The sequence below is a fragment of the Gracilinanus agilis genome, chromosome 3 (genome assembly GCF_016433145.1).
Source record: "Gracilinanus agilis isolate LMUSP501 chromosome 3, AgileGrace, whole genome shotgun sequence".
In the NCBI taxonomy this organism is placed as follows: domain Eukaryota; kingdom Metazoa; phylum Chordata; class Mammalia; order Didelphimorphia; family Didelphidae; genus Gracilinanus; species Gracilinanus agilis.
Window position 1 is genome coordinate 577,160,458 of NC_058132.1, and position 20,744 is coordinate 577,181,201.

Genomic DNA, 20,744 nt, shown 5'->3' on the forward strand with positions numbered 1-20,744 from the left:
TCCATAAGGGTGCTATACCTATAAACTAACATGTACTGGTAACCTGTGGAAATAACCAGAGGCTCCAAAATCTCAAACACGTGCCAGTGTTGTTTGGCTAGGAGCAGGGTTATCCACTTCTCCAGCAGCAAGAACTGACCAGCATGAAACCATTTATACCCTTCATTGTAAGCATTTATTCCTGAAAGCTTTTCAAACACTAGTACCTCAGAGGATATGTAACTAGGTCTGCATCTGGAAAAGATCAGAGCAAACCTATGCCCTAGACTGCCTCTATTACTGTGGAAAATCAGTAGTTTTAAGCCAGAAGAGATTCAAATCTGGGCCTTGCCATACTAACACATGATATTGTGTAAGACACAACTTCAATCCTCATTTTCCTCACCTGTAAAATGAGTGGACCATGCTAGAAGATATCTAATGCCTCTTCTATATTAAAATCTATCAACATATGATGTAAGAGTTTGTGGTACAAACTATTACAGAAGTCTTATCCTGAAATTATCTTCTTCCAATTCAATAATACAACTGATTATATACTTGTAGTCTAAAGTTTCCTTTTCTAACTATTCCCTCAAATTCAATTTTCCACATCCCAAATTATTCTGTTTCTATCCCTATGTCACTTGCTGTCTCTGTCTCTGTCCATTTCTATAATTGGCTATCTCTATATCTCCCCTTATAACAGAGAAAATTAACTAGTAAATTAAAGAATAAATTTATATGGAGATAGATGACAAATAGATACTCATCTCTCTGATTTCTCCAACTCATATCAAATAAAGATAATATAACTTTTGCATTGGCCTGATAAGAATTTTGGGCACCAGATTCTCTAAACAGTACTGTATTACTTGTTAGTTCTAAATCACCATGAGTTCATGCATTTGGAATTGCTAATCCAGTTCACATAGATGATTCCTAGAAATCATTTCCCTATTCTTGGGAAGAATACTATCTCCTTGCAACCTCAACAATCAATTTATATTGGAGCTTATTTTTGTAACCTAAAGAAGCATAGCTAAAATATTTATATACTAGTTTGAAAAGGTCTATTCCACTTTTGAAAATTTCCTGCATTGATGTTTTCAGTTTGTTGCAACTGGATCAAAGAAAGTCCATTTCTACCTGTATTTTTTAAATTATTTTCAAATGAAAGCAATATGTAAAAGGGTAAAATAACATAATTCTAAATTCCTACCTCTGTTCTCTTTATCAATAGCCATATTGCAGAATAAAACCAGGTTACTTAGTTCTATAACAGTTATTATGTTAAGTTTTCTATTTGAGTCTATGAGACACCAAGTTCATGACATCCCAGAGACAATTAGTGATGTGAGACTTGAGGCAAATAGGGATGGCTAAATAAATCTCATAATCATCTTCACAAAGATAATAATAAAAACTGTGGGTGGTGATAAGAACACTAAATTAAATACTATAGAAGAATTAAATGAAACAGATTTGAAAAGGGTCCAAGAGAGAACCTTGGGGGGACTTATAGTTAATGGACAAAAAGTGGATGAAGATTCAACAAAGGAGACAGAAGAGTAGTTAAATAGGGAAGAAGAGAACCAGGAGATATCAAAGTGATAAAAAGTCAGAAAGAAGCAAATAGTAAGAGGAAGAGGATAATCAGTATGTCAAAGGCTTCAGAAAAATTTTAAAATGTTAAGAATTAATAAAAAAAAGTCCTTGATTTAGCAATTAAGAGATCACTAGTAACTTTGGAGAAAGCAGTTTCAGTTAAACAGTAAGATTAGAGGACACTAAAAGAAAGGTGTGAGAAATAAGTAAGTAGAGTAATAGATTGTTGATTGATTTCTGGAGGTTTGACTTTGAAAGGAAGCAGATATATAGGCGAATAGCTATTGAGAATAGACAGAAAAAATGAGAGGATTTGTCCGTGTGTGTGTGTGTGTGTGTGTGTGTGTGTGTGTGTGTGTGTTTAGGATGAGAGAGACATAGTCATATTCTTAGACAGAAAGAAAGTAGTTAAAAAATAAAGAGAAATGGAAGAGTGAGGATGACAAAAGGGGCAATCCATGGAGAAAATAAAATTGCTTGTGCATATGGATTTGCTCTTCCAAGGAGAAAGGCTATCTTTTCATATAAAACAGAGGTGAAGGAGGAACTAATGGCAGAAGGCATTTGAGTAATGTGATAGAAGGGAAGAAGTAATTTTCACTGAATGAGTTGCTGTTGTTTTTTCTTTCAGTGAAATAATTGTCAGTCCTCTGAGCTGAGAGGAAGGGAAAGGGAGCCATAGGAGACTTAAGGGAAAGATGAAATAGTTTAGCAAAACTGCTGTAGTGAGACAGTGATAGATTATTAAGGAACTATGAAAGGACTGATTGCCTTGATGCAATGATAACAGTAAGGATCACATAAAACAAATCTGTAGTGGACTCAGTCAACAAAGTTGCATGATTTTGTCCTGCTTAATCATGCAACATAAGAACAGGAGTAAAGGCAGAGGATGGTGAAAATAACCAAGGATGAGGCTCTTCAGGCAAGATGGGCAATCAGATAAAAGGTCAAGAGAAGAAGAGGACACTATATAGTTAAATTGTTAAACCAAGAAATCAAAAAGCAGGAGGGAGGGGATTATGCCCAGTGCTAATTATAGGTAGAAGGATTAAAGGTCACTGTCAGTTTAGATACAGGAAATTAAGTTGAAAGATAGAAAAAAAGATAGAATGATAAGAGTTAAGATAAAAAATTTTGGAGATTTTGAATATTGAAGTGGAATTCTTGTGAGTGACAGCAAGATAAAGGCTATGACTCCCTTGACACATAGTGGTAGTTAAAAATAAAACTGGTTCACAATTTATCCATTTTTGCATTGAAAGATTATTTTTCCTGCATAAGTATGTGTATATCTCAGGCATTTTTCTGATAACATTTAAAAAGCTGTTGTCAGTTGTGCAATTCTCTTTTAATATGGCAACAGGATCCTCAAAATTATTCTTAAGATATTTTTCCCTACTTTGTTTACCATTGCTGCTCTGGGCTAATGGGTCCTTGTTTGAATTTTAATTTTTACAAACAATTTAAAATAATCAACAATTATCATCCACTAGAAATGTCTATCTATTGCTTCTTAATTATATCCTACTCGAAGAGTTAGTTCCACTTTTCATTTGGATTAGAAAAATTAATGGAGAAACATTTCATTCCCTTGAGAAAGTATTTTACTCATAAGATTGTCAACTCATTATTTTGGATAGTCATTTAAACTCACTAAATAAGATTTAAAAATATTAAAATATTCCAAGTTCTCTGCTATTGAAGATTAGAGGAAATCACATTAGTCAGGGGAGGAGAGAAAGAACCATAAGAAGAATGACACTTTTAATCATTTATTCCTGTTTATCTGGTTGCAAAAACAGAGAGAATCAACCTACTATTCTTTCCCTAAAATATCAAGGGATATACATATGTGAGAGAAGTAGGAATTGTTTCATTTATTTATTACTGAAATCTCTTATTTCTGAGAAATAGATTCATATTTATCTACAAAGGCAAAATCTGATGGCATTTTGAATATACGTGTTTCAAGCCTAAATTTAATGTTTTTTGTTACTTCCAAAGTAAAAAGCATTTTATCTATACATCTATTCTCTATATTACAAATAACAGTCTTCATGGACTTTGATCTTTTATGATTATTATTGTCATAATTATGTGAAGTGGATATATATCAAAAGTGTTTCACTATAAAAAGAAAAAAGCTAAACTATGAACTTAAATATTAAGAAAACTAATAAGTTCAACACTTTTCCCTACTTCCTTAGTACATGTTTAAGAATAAATGCTTCATTCAGTACTTTACTAATTTGTAATTTAGTCTGTGAGCATTCCCTACACTAACTGGGATGGCAAACTTATTATTATATCACCTGATAAATTGCATATTCAAAAAATCACTTGTGATAAACCTTTCATATTTAGGCATTCTAAGGACAGACACCCAATTTTTAGGTAGTCCTTCCCAGTTTCATAAGACCTATGATAAAAAATGTATTCTTTTAGATAAATAGATCAGAGTAGCTGTCTTTCAGAGTTCAAACATGCACAATTTTGCTGTAACTGTATACAATGTTCTATTGCTTCCACTCCCTTTACTTTGCATGAATTCAATGTTCAGGCATCATGACTCTCAAAGACTATAAATTTCATGGAAAATAAGAACTTGATTTGTAGAAGTTTCTTTCCTCACCTGGCATTTCCTTAAACCAGTGACATCAAAGATGCTATATAACTCCTTACAAAAATGGCAAGACAGTAGCATAGCTCAGTACCATAAAACAGTAATCTTTAAAACAGTCTGGTAAGAAGAAATAGAAAAGTGGATGAATGGCATAGATTAGAGAAGGGTAAATAATCATAGCAATATAGTGTTTGGTATGTTCAAAGACCCAAGTTTTTGGCATAAGATTCTACTATTTGACCAAAACTTCTGGGGAAACTGGAAACAGTATGGTGGAAACCAGATATAGTTCAATATCTCACACTATATGATATAAGATTGAAACAGGTATATGATTTAGATATAAAGAATATCATAAGTAAATTAGGGAAACAGAATAGCTAACCTGGTAAAACTATGGAGAATAGAAGAATTTGTGACCAAAAAAGACAGAGAATATTACAAGAGGTAAAATGAATTATTTTGAAAATGTCAAATTAAAAAGCCTTTGAACAACCAAAATAAATGTAACAAGGATTAGAAGAAAAAGAAGAAACTGGGGAAATTTTTTTAACAAATTTCTTTGATAAAGGTCTAATTTCTCAAATGTATAGAGAACTAAGTCAAATTTTTAGATATGTAATTCCTCAATTGAAAAATGATCAAAGGATATGAACAAGTACACTTTTCAGATGAAGAAATCAAAGCTATCGATAATATGAAAAAAATGTTCTAAATCACTCAATTAGAGAGATGCAAATTAAAATAACTCTGAAGTACCATCTCAGAACTATCAGCTTGGCCAATATGATAGTAAAGGAAGGTGATAAATATTGGGTAGTAGGTGGCAAAATGGGACACCCATGTATTATTGGTGGAGTTGTGAACTGATCCAAAACTTCTAGAGGGCAAATTGGAACTATGCCCAAAGGTCTATAAAACTGTGCATACTCTTTGATCCTATAATACCACTACTGTATCTGTATACCAAAGAAATCATTGAAAGATAATAAAAAAAATTATAGCAGCTCTTTTTGTGGTGTCAAAGAATTGGAAAGTGAGGGATGTTCATCAATTGAGTAATAACTGAACAAATTGTGGTATATGTTGGTAATGGAATACTAATATGCTATAAGAAATAATGAGCAGAATGATATCAGAAAAAATTGGAAAGACCTATATGAACTGATGCAGAGTGAAATAAGCAGAACCAGGAAAAACATTGTATACAGTAACAGCAATATTGTGGAATGATTAACTGTGAAAAACAGATACTCTCAATAATACAATGATCTAGGTCAGTGATGGGCAAACTTTTTAAAAAGGAGACCAAAGGAAAGGAAATGTTCATCTGTCAGTCTGTTTCTAAGGCAACTCTTTTGAAGTTTCATGGTATTGTATCCTATTCATTGTATTCATCAGATTAGGAATACTGTCACAAGGTTGGATAGAACATTTCAGGGGGCCGCATCTGGCCCACTGGCCATAGTTTGCCCATTATTGATCTAGGTCATTTCTGAAGGACTTATGACAAAGAATGCTATCCACTTCCAGAGTAATAACTGTTGGAGTTAGAAGCAGATACAAGCATACTATTTTTCACATTACTTTATTTATGGTTTTAATTTTGTGTTTTGGTTTTTTAGGAATATTCTCTTACAATAATGACCAATATGGAAGTATGTTTTGCATAATAATACTTGAATAAAACCCAGATAAAATTTCTTACCATCTCTGAGAGGGGGGAGAGAATGGAGAGAGGGAGACAATTTGGATATTTTAATTTCAGAATACATGTTGAAAATTATTATTACATGTAACTGGGAACATAAAATATCTTTGAATAAAGGAAAAAAGAAAGAAAAAATGGTAAACCAGGAAAGTCTATCATTTTTGTGGTAATCTCAACAAAACAAAACCTCTTTTTCATTCTCTCCTCCTTTATTATGCTTCTTTTGTTCAATTGTTAAGTATACAAATTTTAGGGATATATTGAGTGACCTTTCCATGTCCTCAGCTTCCTAAATTCAGTTGTGGTATTAGTTGCCATGCGAATAGAGGCAAATGAAGAAAACCTTAAGCAAATAAAGGACTGTTTATTTGGCATTTATAATCCAAACCTTTATTTGGACTGAAAGTTAAAAATGTAAATAAGCCTTCTGGAAAAACAGTTAAAATACATATAATGAGTACTATTTTCAATATTTTAAATACTCTGATGAATTCACAACATAACTAATTAATTAAATCCATATCTATTGGCTCCATAATTTGCATAATGACACATGCTAACATATTTATTATGATAAATATACATATTTATTTAACTATTTTAAAAGTAAAATTTCATTTAATGATCTTGAAAGACTATGAAAAATTGCAACAAAAATTCATAGTAGAATATAAATTGAAAGAATTTCAAAAACCTAAAAGCAAAATTGACAATGGTCTATAATTCATAGAATTATGTACATATTTTGTTGAATGGTTGACTTTAACCATACTTGATGTATTTATTTATACGACAATAAATATTTATTAAATTCTTACCCTATTTTATTAGGCACCAAAGACAATTTAAGAAAGAAAAACTCATCACTTGCCTTCAAGGAGTTGACAGCCTCATTTAGTTATCTCCATTAGGATAAACTTTAGTCATATATTGGATAAAGTTCTTAGAGAAAAGCTAAAGTTTTCTATCTCTGTTTCTTGTAACAACATTTCATCTTTTGAATGGTGATATAATACTGGCCTGAATTTTGTGGGGTAGAAAATAATTAGTGATTGCAAAGCACAGTGAAAATGTCAAGTGCTATTTAAATTCCAAATGATAACTTCTCATGCAGCAGGATCACAAACATAATCCACTTGGCTGAAATAGGGTCACATAAATAGTTTTGCATTATTATCTTTCTATGTAGTGAATAACTTTGTGAAATAATGAGTAATTGACTATCAAATTAGGTAGGCTTACTCATACAAATGTGATTTTAAATTTGGAGGTACCAGCAAATCTGAATTTGAAAAGTATAGTATATGTAAAGCAAAATGTTTCATATTTGATAAATTTAATTTTATTCTCTATTCACTAACACAATAAAGATATGCTTCTTTGTTTATTCAATGTCCTCAGCAATCATCCAGGAAATTAAATAAGGAAAAGAATGATATAATATGCATTCAAAATATTTCTCAAGGCACAGAAAGTTTTCTGTATAGAATTAAATACAGTTTAGTCTTTTTTAAATGTAATGAATTTTAGGAAAAACAATTGAGTTTCACAGTGTTGTAACATAACCATATCATTTAATGAGCACCTACTGTGTGCAAACCCTTTTAGGCCCTGGGGAATTAAAGAGTTATAAGACATGGTACTTGACTTCAAATGGATTATATTCTTTGTCAACTTGACTATCTCAAAATCAGGAAGACTTAGGTTCATATTCTGCTTCTAATACATGCTGGTTGCATGCTCTGGACTAGTCACTTAATATCTCAGTTCTTCCAGCAACTCTAAAAATTCTCAGAATTGTTTCCGATCTTATCAGTAGAAGGTTTTACCTCAATTGCAGTTCTCTATATCTATGAGACCACAGATCTGACAACAATAATTATCAGTTAGTATATTAGTTATTAATGAACTATGCCTATAATGGAAAAACAATAAGATTAGGAGTACAGGAGTGATTTTTGGAAACTGGCATAAAAAGAAGGAAGGAAGGAAGGAAGGAAGGGAAAGGAAGGAATGAAGGAATGAAGGAACTAAGAATGAAAGTATGAAGGAAGATAAATATTTGTATTGAACCTACTAGGCACCAATGTGTGAGTACTTTTAATGTCATCAAATTTGCTGATCACAATAAGCTTAGATAGTTAACACACAAAATAACAGAAGCAGATCTCCAAAAGATCATGAAAATTTAAAGTATTTGTCTGAATCTAAAAGGATGAAATTCAATAGGAATAAATGTAAAGTCTCAAATTTATTTTTTAAATCAACTTAAAAATATAAAGTAGAATAGTTAGAGGGTAGTTTATCTGAAAAAAATTGAGGTAATTTGATGGACTTCAGTCTTTGTATGAGTCATGGGTATGATGTGCCAGGAAAAAAAAAACACAAACAAACTAATGTGACATTGGGCTTTACTATCAGAGGCATAGCTTCCAAAAATAGAAAAAATGGAGAGGGAGAGGGAGAAGAGAGGGAGAGAGAGAGAGAGGAAAAATAGATTAATTGATAAAGACAAATACCTACATATATACGCCACTATTTGGGTAGGTTATAATGAATACATATTGAATTGGATAAAAAGTAAAGAGAATGGAAATAGGAAGATAAATCAGAATGTTCCATAGTCCAAGCAATAAGGTATGACAGGTACACAATCTCAGAAAGTATGTATATGTATGTGTATATCTAGATGATCAAAGCAAGTTTTTATCTCCTGGAGGCAACATGCTTTCATATATTTCTTGAAAGTAATACCTGAGCAATAAATTATTATTCATGTTAATATATGCTATGCAAAATGATATATCTATAAAGCACTTTAATTGCAATTTGATACCACTGAAGTAATGGCTCTGGATTTATTTTTCTTTTAAGGAACTGAATGTAAAAATGGCTTTATGTTAGCTTTTACAGATAAATGTGTGATTGTGTGATGGATAAAATGCATGTTTTTAATTTCAAAAAGTATGCTTATTAGCATAAAGGAAAAATCCACTGTGAAGGCTCTTTGATTATCTAAACTGATCTCATCAAAGTGAAGAAAGTAACACTGGTCACTCTACAGCAAGAACAGGAAACAAACATCTTTAATCTTGGTTATATTTTTAATTGAGTTGATTTTAGTAAATCTTCTATTAATTTAATCAAGGTAAAATTGTAATCAAATTCTGAAATCAAGGGACAAAGGGTAGGGATCCTTAGAGAATGCCAGTTTCAAAGGGGATGTATTTAACACAAATCATTTTAAAGAATTACTTTATAGTGCAGAGCTTAATATCCTTATACATCTTCTGTGAAAGGACATCTTTGATTGTATCTAATTAAAGTTTCATAATTTCATTCTGATCAAAGTCTTTCACCATAGAAAAATCGATGATACTCCTTACATAATCTAAAAGTATGAGTTTATATGAGTTTTCTAATCAAGCAAGATTAGATAAAAAGATGGATCACATCATAGAAACGTGCCTAAATACATGTATGCATATTTTTATGCATGCATATTGTGATGAGAGAAATTTAGCAAAGGTAGACTTAAGTAAGTCCCCCTAAGTAAGATAAAAATTTATTAATAGTGGTTGAACCCATTAATGAAGGAGTCAGTATCTTGCTTTGATTCATACTTAATTCAATGAATTGAAAATGCAATTCATTTTTATAAGCATAGCACAAAGAACAGAACAGAACAGATGAGAAAATGATACAATTTGTTATGGGGTTAGCACTATAATGGGGTTGAGGGCAACATGATTGGTTCTATTAAAAAAGGGGACATCAACATAAACATGTGATCAGGACCAACCCACTCTGTCTTAGAGGAATACTTTATTTTATCTCAATCAAGATGCCATTGGTAGTGGACCAGGAATATAGACTTACTACCTCATGAAAATGAAATAAAACTACCTTTAATTGGGCAAGGTTTAGGCAGAGATGGGCCCAGGTCAAATTATATGGTTTCAAGAATAACATACAGATATCATGGTGTTTCTTAGGAGCTGAATTTAGTGATGAGGATGAGCACGTTAGGTTAGGAGAATGGTGTCAAACTCAAATATAAACAGAGTCCACTAAGTAATACATAAGGATTTCTAAGGGCTGCATATTCATTTTAAAAGGTTATATCAAATTTTATTGTATTTTTATTTATGTTGGTAAATATTTCCCAATTATCTTTTGTTCTTTTTAACATATTTATTCTTAAAATTCCTTTTAATTTTGTGTTCCAAATTCTCTCCTTTCCTCATGTCCTTCCCCCAACCACTGAAAAGGCAAGCTTTATGATATTCATGATACATGGGATATAATATAAAATATAGTTTATTTTTTACAATTCATATTTCACATGAGATGTTTTACATTTTCTTTTATTTTTTCATTCTTTTGACTTGTTTTATTTTTTCTTGATGTCTCACTGAGCCATTAGCTTCCACTTGCTCAATTCTAATTTTTTTTTTAAACCCTTGTACTTCGGTGTATTGTCTCACAGGTGGAAGATTGGTAAGGGTGGGCAATGGGGGTCAAGTGACTTGCCCAGGGTCACACAGCTGGGAAGTGGCTGAGGCCGGGTTTGAACCTAGGACCTCCTGTCTCTAGGCCTGACTCACACTCCACTGAGCTACCCAGCTGCCCCCCCAATTCTAATTTTTAATGAATCAATTTTTTTAGTGAGCATTAGTATATATATATATATTTTTCCTTTTGATCAATTCTACTTTTTTTGTTTCCTTCATCAAGCTATTGATTCTTTTTTTTAATGGTTTCATTGCAACATTCTAATTTCAGTTTCTAATTTTCTTCTACCACTCTTATTTGATTTTTAAATCTTTTTTTGAGTTGTTCAAGGAATTATATTTGGGCATGCAACCTTTTCTTTGAGGTTTTGCAAGTAAGCATTTTTGTCTTCTTCTGGGTTTGTATTTTGATATAGCCTGTCACAATACTAAGTTTCTACAGTTGAGCTCTTTTTTTGGCTCATTTTTCCATTTGACTGAATTTCATTTTAATGTTGGGCTTGTTCCTGGGGTTGAGGGTACACTGTCTCAAGTTGAAGGTGTTTTGAGCTCCTGTTTACATAACTAATTCTGAGGACCTATAAGTTTTCAGTTCTTCCAAAGTATTGTGATCTAAGGAAAGTTGTGGTCACTGCTCTGTTGTTCTTCGTTCTGTTCCATAAGAAACCATAAGCACTATTTTATCCTCTTAACCTATGACAAAGCTCCCCACTTTTCTGTAGCCATACATGCTAGGTTTCTTGTGCTCCCCTGTAACCTGAGACTGTGACTCAATGCTTTGACCTGGATCTCCAAATAGAACAGAGTTCTGTATCTAGTGCTAATAAAGTATCCCCTACTATGTCCCTTCTGATTATTTGTCAAGGCCTCTTACCATTTGGGGGCAGAGAGTTCCAGAAGGCACCATGATTCAGTCACCCCTCAAGGCCTGAGATGTCTTGTTTTCATGCTAGCTCTGCTAGACTGTATTTTACTCTCACTCTAGTTAAACAGACCTTTCTTGTGGAACTTGTAAATTATCTTGAGGGGAAATGTTTTTCACTTCATTCTTTTGTTGGATTCGTAATTCTAGAATTTCTTTTTAGGTATTCCCTTTAAGGGGTTTTAAAAGTGTAATTTGGGAAAGTTCAGGAGAGTCCCTGCATTTACTCCATAATATTAAAGAGTTACTTTAAGTTAATTTTTGCACCTTTTTACCATTAGGCTAAATGTGGGTTTTTAATGTTATTTTTTTAGAATTTCTGTGTTCTTTTACAAATATTAATTCTATTTTTGTATCGATAGGTACTTTCCCCCTATTTTTAATTTCTTTCAGATATAGACCCTGTAGTGATATCTTTGGGTCAAGTGGTATGGGTTATTTTTGTAGCCCTTTGGGCACAGTTCCAGATTATTCCCCAGAATGCTTGTATCAGCTCACAGCCTCATGAACAGTGTAATAGTGTCCTAATTTTTCCACATCACCTCCAACATTATTCCATTTTTTTTCTTTTTGACATCTTAGCCAGTCTCATGATAGATTTCTAACATTCTTTCATGTGACTGAAGATAGTTTTAATTTTTTTTATCTGGGAAATACCTGTTTATATCCTTTGTCCATTTTTCATTTGAGAAATTCTTTGTATTATTATCAATTTGACAATACAAATTGATAGTCATTTCTCCATATATTTGAAATGAAATGTTTTTTCAAAGAGACGATACAAAATTTTTTTCTCTGTTTGCCGTTTGCCTTTTAATGCTAGTTGCATTGCTTTCATCTGGAGTTGAAGTTGTATATTTTTACACCACACAATAATCTCTGCCTTGCCAAACTTTTAATTTTGAAAATAAGGAGATTTTTTTAGATGGCACAGAATTAAAGCAAGCTTGGAACCTAAAGTTTTCCTGACTCTGAGACCAGAGTTCTATCCAATTCTTTTGTATTATCTCTTAAATATTCCTACTATATTCTGTCCTTGTCAGGCCACATCTCGAACGTTGAATTATATCATCATAGATTTAAGTCTGTCTGGAAGAGAATTTTTTTCAGATTGGGTGTCATATTTTAAGAAAGATCAAGATAAGTTATAGCATATGCAAACAAAAGGGAAATAAGATGTCCCAAAAGGTCTAAAGATCATGCCATATGAAAGAATTAATGATATTAAATCTGCAGAATAATGTACAGGAAATAATCATAGCTATAGTTAAAGGAATATAATATGAAAAAATGAATTTGATTTATTTCTTCTTGTTCCTGAAGTAGAGAATGAGGAGCAATGGATGGAAATTATAAGGATATAAATTTAGGCTTCTAGCAAAGAAAATCTTAATTTAAAATCTAATCTAAAAATATGTTATTCAGTCATTTCAGTTGTGTAGAACTCTTTGTAATCCCATTTGGAGTTTTTTCATTTTCTTCTCTAGCTCATTTTACAGGTAAGAAAACTAAGGCAAACAACATTATGAGACTCGCCAAAGCTACACAACTAGTAAACATCTAAGGCCAGATTTGAACTCAGGAAAATAAATCTGTTTAATTCCAAGGTAGGGACTCTATCCACTGTGCCACCTAGTGCACTGCTCTAAACAACTAGAGCTGACAAAAAATGGGATAGATTGCCTCAGTACATTGGCACCACTAAAATTCCTCAAGAAAAGGGTGAATTACAATTTTTTTCTTTTTTTTAATTTTTCCTTTTTTTCCAAATGACATGTCAATACAATTTTAATAATTATTTTCTGGTATTTTGTTATTCATGTTTTTTTTCCCTTCTCTGCCTCCTACTACTTCCCACTTTCCAAAAGGCAAGATTTTTGATATAGGTTATACATGTGCTATCATGAAATACATATTTCCAGGATCATTGTATTATGAAAGAAGATACATATTCTTATATTAGAGAAATTTTCATAAACAAAACAAAATGAAGAATGGAATGCTACAATCATCATTCAGCCTATGTTAGTTCCTTCTATTGTAATGTATAAACTTTTTTCCTCATTTATCTCTTGTAGTTTTCTTAGATCCCAATGATCTCATAAATTCTGAATGAAATGACCTTTGTCCAATGTTTGAAACATTTGACATTGTTTACTAATTGTACTCCTCCATAGCCTTAGTACACTTTTTCCTCCTGTGATTTCATGACATATCTCTGTTGTGGTTGTCCTGTTCAACTGATTGGTTTTTCTCATTTTCATTCATAGAATAATCATGCATATCTGATCCTATATGAATTTGTGTACCCGTATCCTATATTTTCTCTCTACAGTCTTCTGTGATTTCATTCAGCTCCCATTGGTTTAATAATCATTACTATACTTTGATTTCTCAAGATAAACTAAGTTTTAATAGCTTAAAAGGGCACTAATCTTTTAGAACACTCTTTAATTCCAATTCTCACATCACCAAATCATATATAGCACTAACAAAAGATTCAGGAACCAAACAGCTTAGATTAGAACCAGAACACCTGTCAGCTTGGTCAGATTTAAAGCAAGCTATCTTGTCTGTCCCTGCTCTACATATCCCACATTATAATAAACCATTCACTCTATACCTACATGAACAAAAAGGTGGCTTCAGGTGTTTTAACCTAAACTGTGGGACTGGTTCAGTGTCCAGTTGCTTATTATTTGGCCCAGCTAGACCTAGTAGCTTCAGGAGCACCACCATATCTTAGAGGTGTAGCTTCCACAGCTTTATTAGTAACTAAGGTGGCTGACTTAGTATTGGGATGCCCTTTAACAATTATGTGCCCACACAAAGTAGCATTGTTGCTCAGACATAGAATACAGGTATTCTTGGATCAAAGACTCACAAGATATGTAATAATTTATTAAGCAATGAAAAAAATCACTTTAAAATATTGTACAATTCTTAACCCTACCACCTTGCTTCCTGATTTTCCAGTTTCAGGAGAACCATTACGTAGCTGTGAAACTTCAGTGTCCATGGCTGAAAAGCCTTGAGAAATCTCCTGTACAATCCTTTAGACAATCCAGATCTAGTCTTGTTCAGTAATTGTTCTTCTTTCATGAGATATGGTATACATTACATTGGAGCTATAGTAGTCACAGAATTTGCCACTGTGTGATCAGCTTCATTGCCCTCAAACATAAGTGCTCAAGGTACAGAACTTATAGCTTTAAAACATGCCTGAATAATTTCCAGATACAAAAGGGCAACAATTTACACAGACTTGAGATATGCATTTAGAATTTGTCATGCAGTGAGTATGTTATGGCTTCAGAGATTATCTTTAACCTCAGCTGGAAAAAGTATAGGAAATGCAGAAATTATTAATGAAGTTCTTTTTGCTCTCCAACTACCCAAAGCCATAACCATAGTTCATTGTCCTGCCCATACAGGTGGAACTGACCCTGTGTCTAAGGGAAATGACCAAGCAGTTACTGCTGCTAAGCTAGAGTTCAAAGAAGGACCTGAATTAATTTTATCTCTAACAACAAATAATGAATCAAATTTATCACTTTCCTATAATGAAAAGGAAGTGGAAAATGGAAGCAAAAATTTAAGGTCAAACATATTAATGGAGTATGGGTGTTGTGTCATTTGAAATTATTGTAAGCCCTGGAAGGCTACAACTTCCAGGGCTCTCTGCTACAATTTCCCCTGAGTAGTCCCACTTCCTTTGTGGGAGGTGTCAGAGAAAGTATAAAAGAGAAAGCTTGGCACCTTTTCTCCCTCTCTACCCTGGAGCTCTTTACCCTGGAGGGTCTGCTCTAGAGCCTGGAGGCTCTTGGATCTTGAGCTCTCTCCGTACCTTTTTCCCTTTCTATCTACCTCCTAGTTTTCCCTAGACCTTCCCTTTTCTAATTAAAATAAAACCCAGGTATTCTAAACCCTAAAGTTGCTCTCTGATCTTTTATTTGAGTCCCTAAAGGGCTGTGGTCAGTTTCCCCCTGCTGGGGCTGTGGACACTATCTTCCTTTCCCTTCCTCTACATTCCTCTCTTCTTTCTCCCATTCCTCCAATCCTTCTACCTTCCTTCCTTCACCCCCTCACAGTGTCATCTGAAGGAAAACCCCTGTAGAAATTTTATCACCAAATATGTCAATCCATGCATAAAAACTGTCACTTTGGCACCCAAGGCATTGTAGACTCAGTTAAATAATATGGATAGCCACTGGTATAACCACTATAGCCTCTAAAGTGTGTATAGCCTGCCCAATCTGCCAAGCATATAACCAACACACCATTCATGGCAAAGCATTTGGTGGGCATACATACATTTTGAATATCTGCAAATAGATTTTATTACAATGCCAAAAGCTGGACATTATAAATTTTGTCTAGTCATACTGGATCACTTGACCAGATGGCTGGAACTATTTCCTACTGCCCAAGCCACAGTAGCTTGTTGCTAAGGTACTCTTAAAAGAGATTTTTCCTCACTTTGGCCTGCCAGAACAAATCAATTCATACAGGAGAAGCCATTTTACCAAATCTGTTTTATCTCAGGTTTATTCCTGTTTGAGGATAACTCCTAAATTTCATGTACCATATCATCCCCAGAGCTCAGGTAAAGTTGAAAGAATGAACAAAGAACTCAACATTATTGTCAAACTATGCACTTAAACACACACACACACACACACACACACACACACACACACACACACACACACATAGATAGATAGATAGATAGATATAGATATAGATATAGATGATATAGATATAGTTATATAACTGATTGAACTGTGGGGGGTTGAATACAAGTATTTTGAATGTAAACTTTTATGTCAAAGGAAACTGCCCTCTAATTGGCTTATTGTCAGTTCACCTAGGAAACATTGGTTTGTTCTCTTCCTGTCTCTTTCATTTTCCTCTTATCTCTAACTGGGATATTGGAAAAACGGGAGTCCTTGAACTAATTTTGAGGTCCCTGATCTAAACTTCCTGTGGACATTTAGGGCTCTTTCAAAGTACATTTCCCATGATTCCTGGCTTACATTAATGACTTAGGAAATTACCTAAAATCATAAAAAGAAGGTTAAATAGTGAATGCCTCAGTTGGTACTTCCTCTTTTGTGATTGTGGAGCAGGAGCCAGGATGGGAGTATCAGGTAAATGGTGGGTCCTTTAAAAGAGACAAGTGGCTTCATTTTCCTTAATGGCTATCAATAAATCCTTTAAAAGCCTAATATTTTTAAATCTATCCTTTTATATTAATTTTTTTTCTTACATAACTATTGTAGTTTCTGATTATGTAAAATGATTCATTGGGGAGACTAGGGATTGTAAAAGGGAATTCTTTGTTCTCTTTGAGTTTACACTTGTGAAAGGGAATCCTTTATTCCCTTTGTCTATTTTGAGTTAGCACTAACTTAAGTACTCCTACTTAGATTGTGAAGACAGGATTAACTCTCCTTTGTCTACTTTTGAATTGAATCAACAAAAGAGTGAACACCCTACATAGTACTAGGTGAGAAACTACCATACTACTTAGAGAAGTCACAAGTCACTTACTTAGAGAACCCTACCCTTTTAACTCAGTCCCAAACTTGTGAATCCTTTGATCAGAGTTTACACCCTCAGAAACTCAATCAGCCAGGAATATGTAAACCTGTTTGATGAGTATTCACCCCTCCAAAAGGTGAGAACTAGTTCCCACAAACACTGTCCTCTGGGTAGTGCTAGACAATTTGGAAAATGTGATTTGCCCCTGTGAAGAGGAGCAGAGACAAGAAATAACCATAAAAAGCATTGAATCCTGAGGCTTGAGTAAGTATTGTGGATATAGTCTCCTGACTGAAGAGAGTCTTAGAGGGAGCTTAGCTGGAGACTGAAGCTTGGATCCTGGGCTTGGAGCTCGGCTTCAACCTGGACTCCAACTCTTGGACTTCTTTGTGGGTGAAGGAAATGCTGACTCTATTCCTAGTTTCTGGAGAGACTAGCTTCCATCTTGAAGGAGGTCATGTGATTACTCACTACCAGCCTTCCTGCTTGAGAGCTAATTAATTTCTGCCTGGATGAAGATAAGATAGATAACTTTTCTATCCCCTTCACATTTCTCTACTTTATTATTTCATCTGTATTTTGTAAATATATTTCTGACTCAAGATATAATAAGTATTGACAACCACATAATTTCATAAAGTTATTGTCCAACCATTAATTTTTAACTTTACACCTATTCATTACTAGAATATTAGAAAACATGGAAATAAATGAAACCTTTCTCTAAGTGATAAATATCATCTATGTAAAACCATCATCTAGCATTATCTATAATGGAGAGAAAACAAAACCTTCCCAATAAGAATGGGGTAAAGCAAAGATGCCCCCCATCAACACTATTATTTATTATTATACTAGAAATGTTTGCTATAGTAATAAGAGCAGAAAAAGAAACTGAATCAATTAGAATAGGCAATGAGAAAACAAAGTTATTGTTCTTTGCAGATGATATAATGTTATACTTAGAGAACTCCTGAGAATGAAGCAAAAAACTAATAGATATATTAAACATCAGCAAAGTCACCAGATACACAATAAACCCATATAAATCATCAGTATTTCTCTTTGCCAGTAAATCCAAGTATCACAGATAGAAAAGGAATTTGATTTTCAAAATATCTCAAGACACTATAAAATAAATGGGGATATACCTACCAAAACAAACCCAGAAACTATACGAACACAATTACAACACACTTTTCACACAGGTAAAGATAGACCTAAACAACTGAGAAAAACTAATCACTCTGATGGGCCAAGTCAATGTTGTGAAAATAACAATCCTACCTAAATTAATTTACTTATGCAGTGCAATACCAATCAAATTAGCCAAAAATTATTTCTAAGAACTAGAAAAGATAACAAAGTTTATGAGGAAGAACAAAAGGCCAAAATATGAATCAAATTAAGGGGAAAATGTTAATGTAGAAGGTCTGGCCATACCAGATCTGACACTTTAATAAAGTGATAATCATCCAAACCATCTGGTACTAGCTAAGAAATAGAGTAGTGGATCAGTGGAATAGATAGGTAATCCACACATGGCTGTTAGTGTCCATGGCAATTTGATTTTCAATAACCCAAAAGATTCAAGTTACAGGGGGAAGTACTCATGATTTGACAAAAACTTCTGGGAAAACTTTAAAGCAGTATGGTAAAGTTTAGGTGTGAACCAACATCTCATGCCATTGACTAGCATAAAATCAAAATACATATCAGGTCTAGAAATAAAGGATGACACTATAAACAGATTAGGCCAACATGGAAAAGTTTTCCTGTTAGGGACCAAGACTTTAAGATAAAATAGTCACTCTTCTAAGAATAGATATCATTCACTCTTCTAAGATAAGATATTGATTATAGGCCCAGCCATGCTTGGAGACAGTAAGACGCCACAGGAGATTTTCTATGCTCCCTTTCCGCGTTCCTTTCCCCTTCTGCCCTCAACCTATATAATCTTGTCATAGATCTGCAATAAACGAGCCTTGCTTCCATCCAAACGACTCTGTGTCTTGCGCGCGAGGTCTCCCCTCATCTCTCCCTATGGGTTCTTAGGTTGCCGTTTCCCTGGACCCCTCGGTTGTGTCCGGCTGGACCCTGGCAGTGGCGCCCAACGCGGGGCGAGGCGAAAATGGCTTACTGGACAACTGAGGAGCAGCTGTCGCGGCCGGGAATATACGCAACGGGTAGAGGCTGAGCAAGATGCCTTGAGGTAGGGTAAGTTGTCCCATCCCCCATAGGCATTTAAAAATCAAGAGTGTTTCTAAAAAAGGTGTGTGTGTGTGTGTGTGTGTGTGTGCAAGGAAAGTGGAAGGAATACGTGTGCATGATGGGAAAAACACTCTCGAAGGAAACAGTGTTCGTGACTGAACTAAAAAATAGTCTCAAGGAGAGAGGTATCAGAGTAAAAAAGAAGGACCTGTTCAGGTTTTTCTGCTTTATAGAGCAGCACTGCCCTTGGCTCATTTTGCATAGCACAGGCATTCATCCGCTCACTTGGAACAAAGTAGGTAAGGAACTTAATGGCCTTTTAAGAGCTGGCAAAGAAATTCCAGATGATTACTTTTCTTTCTATGGCTTGATTCGTGACATCCTTAAAGAAGCCGACACGAGTCAACAAGTCTCGCACCTCCTCCGCTTGGCTGAGGACACTATCTTAGAATCTAAGATAAAAAATGAAGAACCAAACTCGACTAAAGAACAGAGCTCGCCCCTCAAGGGGAATGAGTGTCCCTCGTCTCTTTCAGACGAACCTATCAAAAATCCCTCCCTTGAGGAGCCCCTTGATCCCTCTAAGCCCAGACCACGCCTTTATCCAGTCCTATACACAGACCCTCCTCAAGATAGCACACTTAATCCGGCTTATCAAGCAGAGCTAGAGGAGGAGACAGCCCGCTACCATAACAATGGCCCTCTGAGGAATAGACCTCCTCCCTACAACCTCCCATCCCCCATCCCTCAACTTGCCTCTCCAGCTCTCCCAGGTTTGGCTGACCTTAAAGAAGCCACAAGCCAGCTTAGTAAGCAAGTCACCGACCTTAGGCAGTTCTTAGACTTGCAGAGGGAGATTTATAAATTAACCAATCAGTTGCAGGACTTGCAGTCAAACATTCTCTGGCCACTGAACTGTAATATCAAGCCGGTGCAGCCAAAAACTATGACAAAGTCTAAGAACCCTGCCCTTGTTTTCCCTGTCGTTACTAGACAACAGGCCACAGAGATTGCCCCCGAAAACCTTCCTTTAGAAAACCCCCTCCCACATGATTCCTCTGACTCCGAACAGGAGGAAGAGGGGGAGGAGGAAAGCGGATCCCGTGGAAATTCCAGGGCCGCAGATACTTCAGGCCTCCCCCACCATCATCGGCCAATTTATAAAAAATTAAAAATTAAGCACATTAAAGACCTGCATTCGGCAGTTAAAAATTATGGCCTGAATGTCCCTTTTACACTCTCCATCCTAGAAGGGCTTGGAGGAGAGGGACACATGCTCCCCTCAGAATGGACCAAAGTTGTGCAATCTGTCCTATCCCGAGGGCAATTTCTAATCTGGAAGGCAGAGTTCTTTGAAAGGGCAGAAAATCAAGCTAGGCTTAACTTAAAAAATGCCCAGACAGCTAATTGGACGACCGACAAGATTGTTGGCCGTGACCACTTTGCATTAGAAAACCAACAGATGAGGCTGCCTCCCGGCTTACTCATGCAAACAGCGCACGCTGCTATGGCCGCATGGCGGGCAGTTCCTGCCACTGGCTCTGTTACAGCACCTCTCTCGAAAATCCTTCAGGGACCCAATGAGCCCTATGCAGTTTGTTGCAAAACTTCTTGAAACTGCTGAGAGAG

At 34.8% G+C, this 20,744-nt stretch overlaps 1 pseudogene; it reads right to left on the minus strand.

Annotated features, from left to right (window-relative positions):
- Nucleotides 1–14,379, minus strand: part of LOC123241863 — a 111,855-nt pseudogene extending 97,476 nt beyond the window's left edge.
- Nucleotides 14,380–20,744: the final 6,365 nt, after the last annotated feature.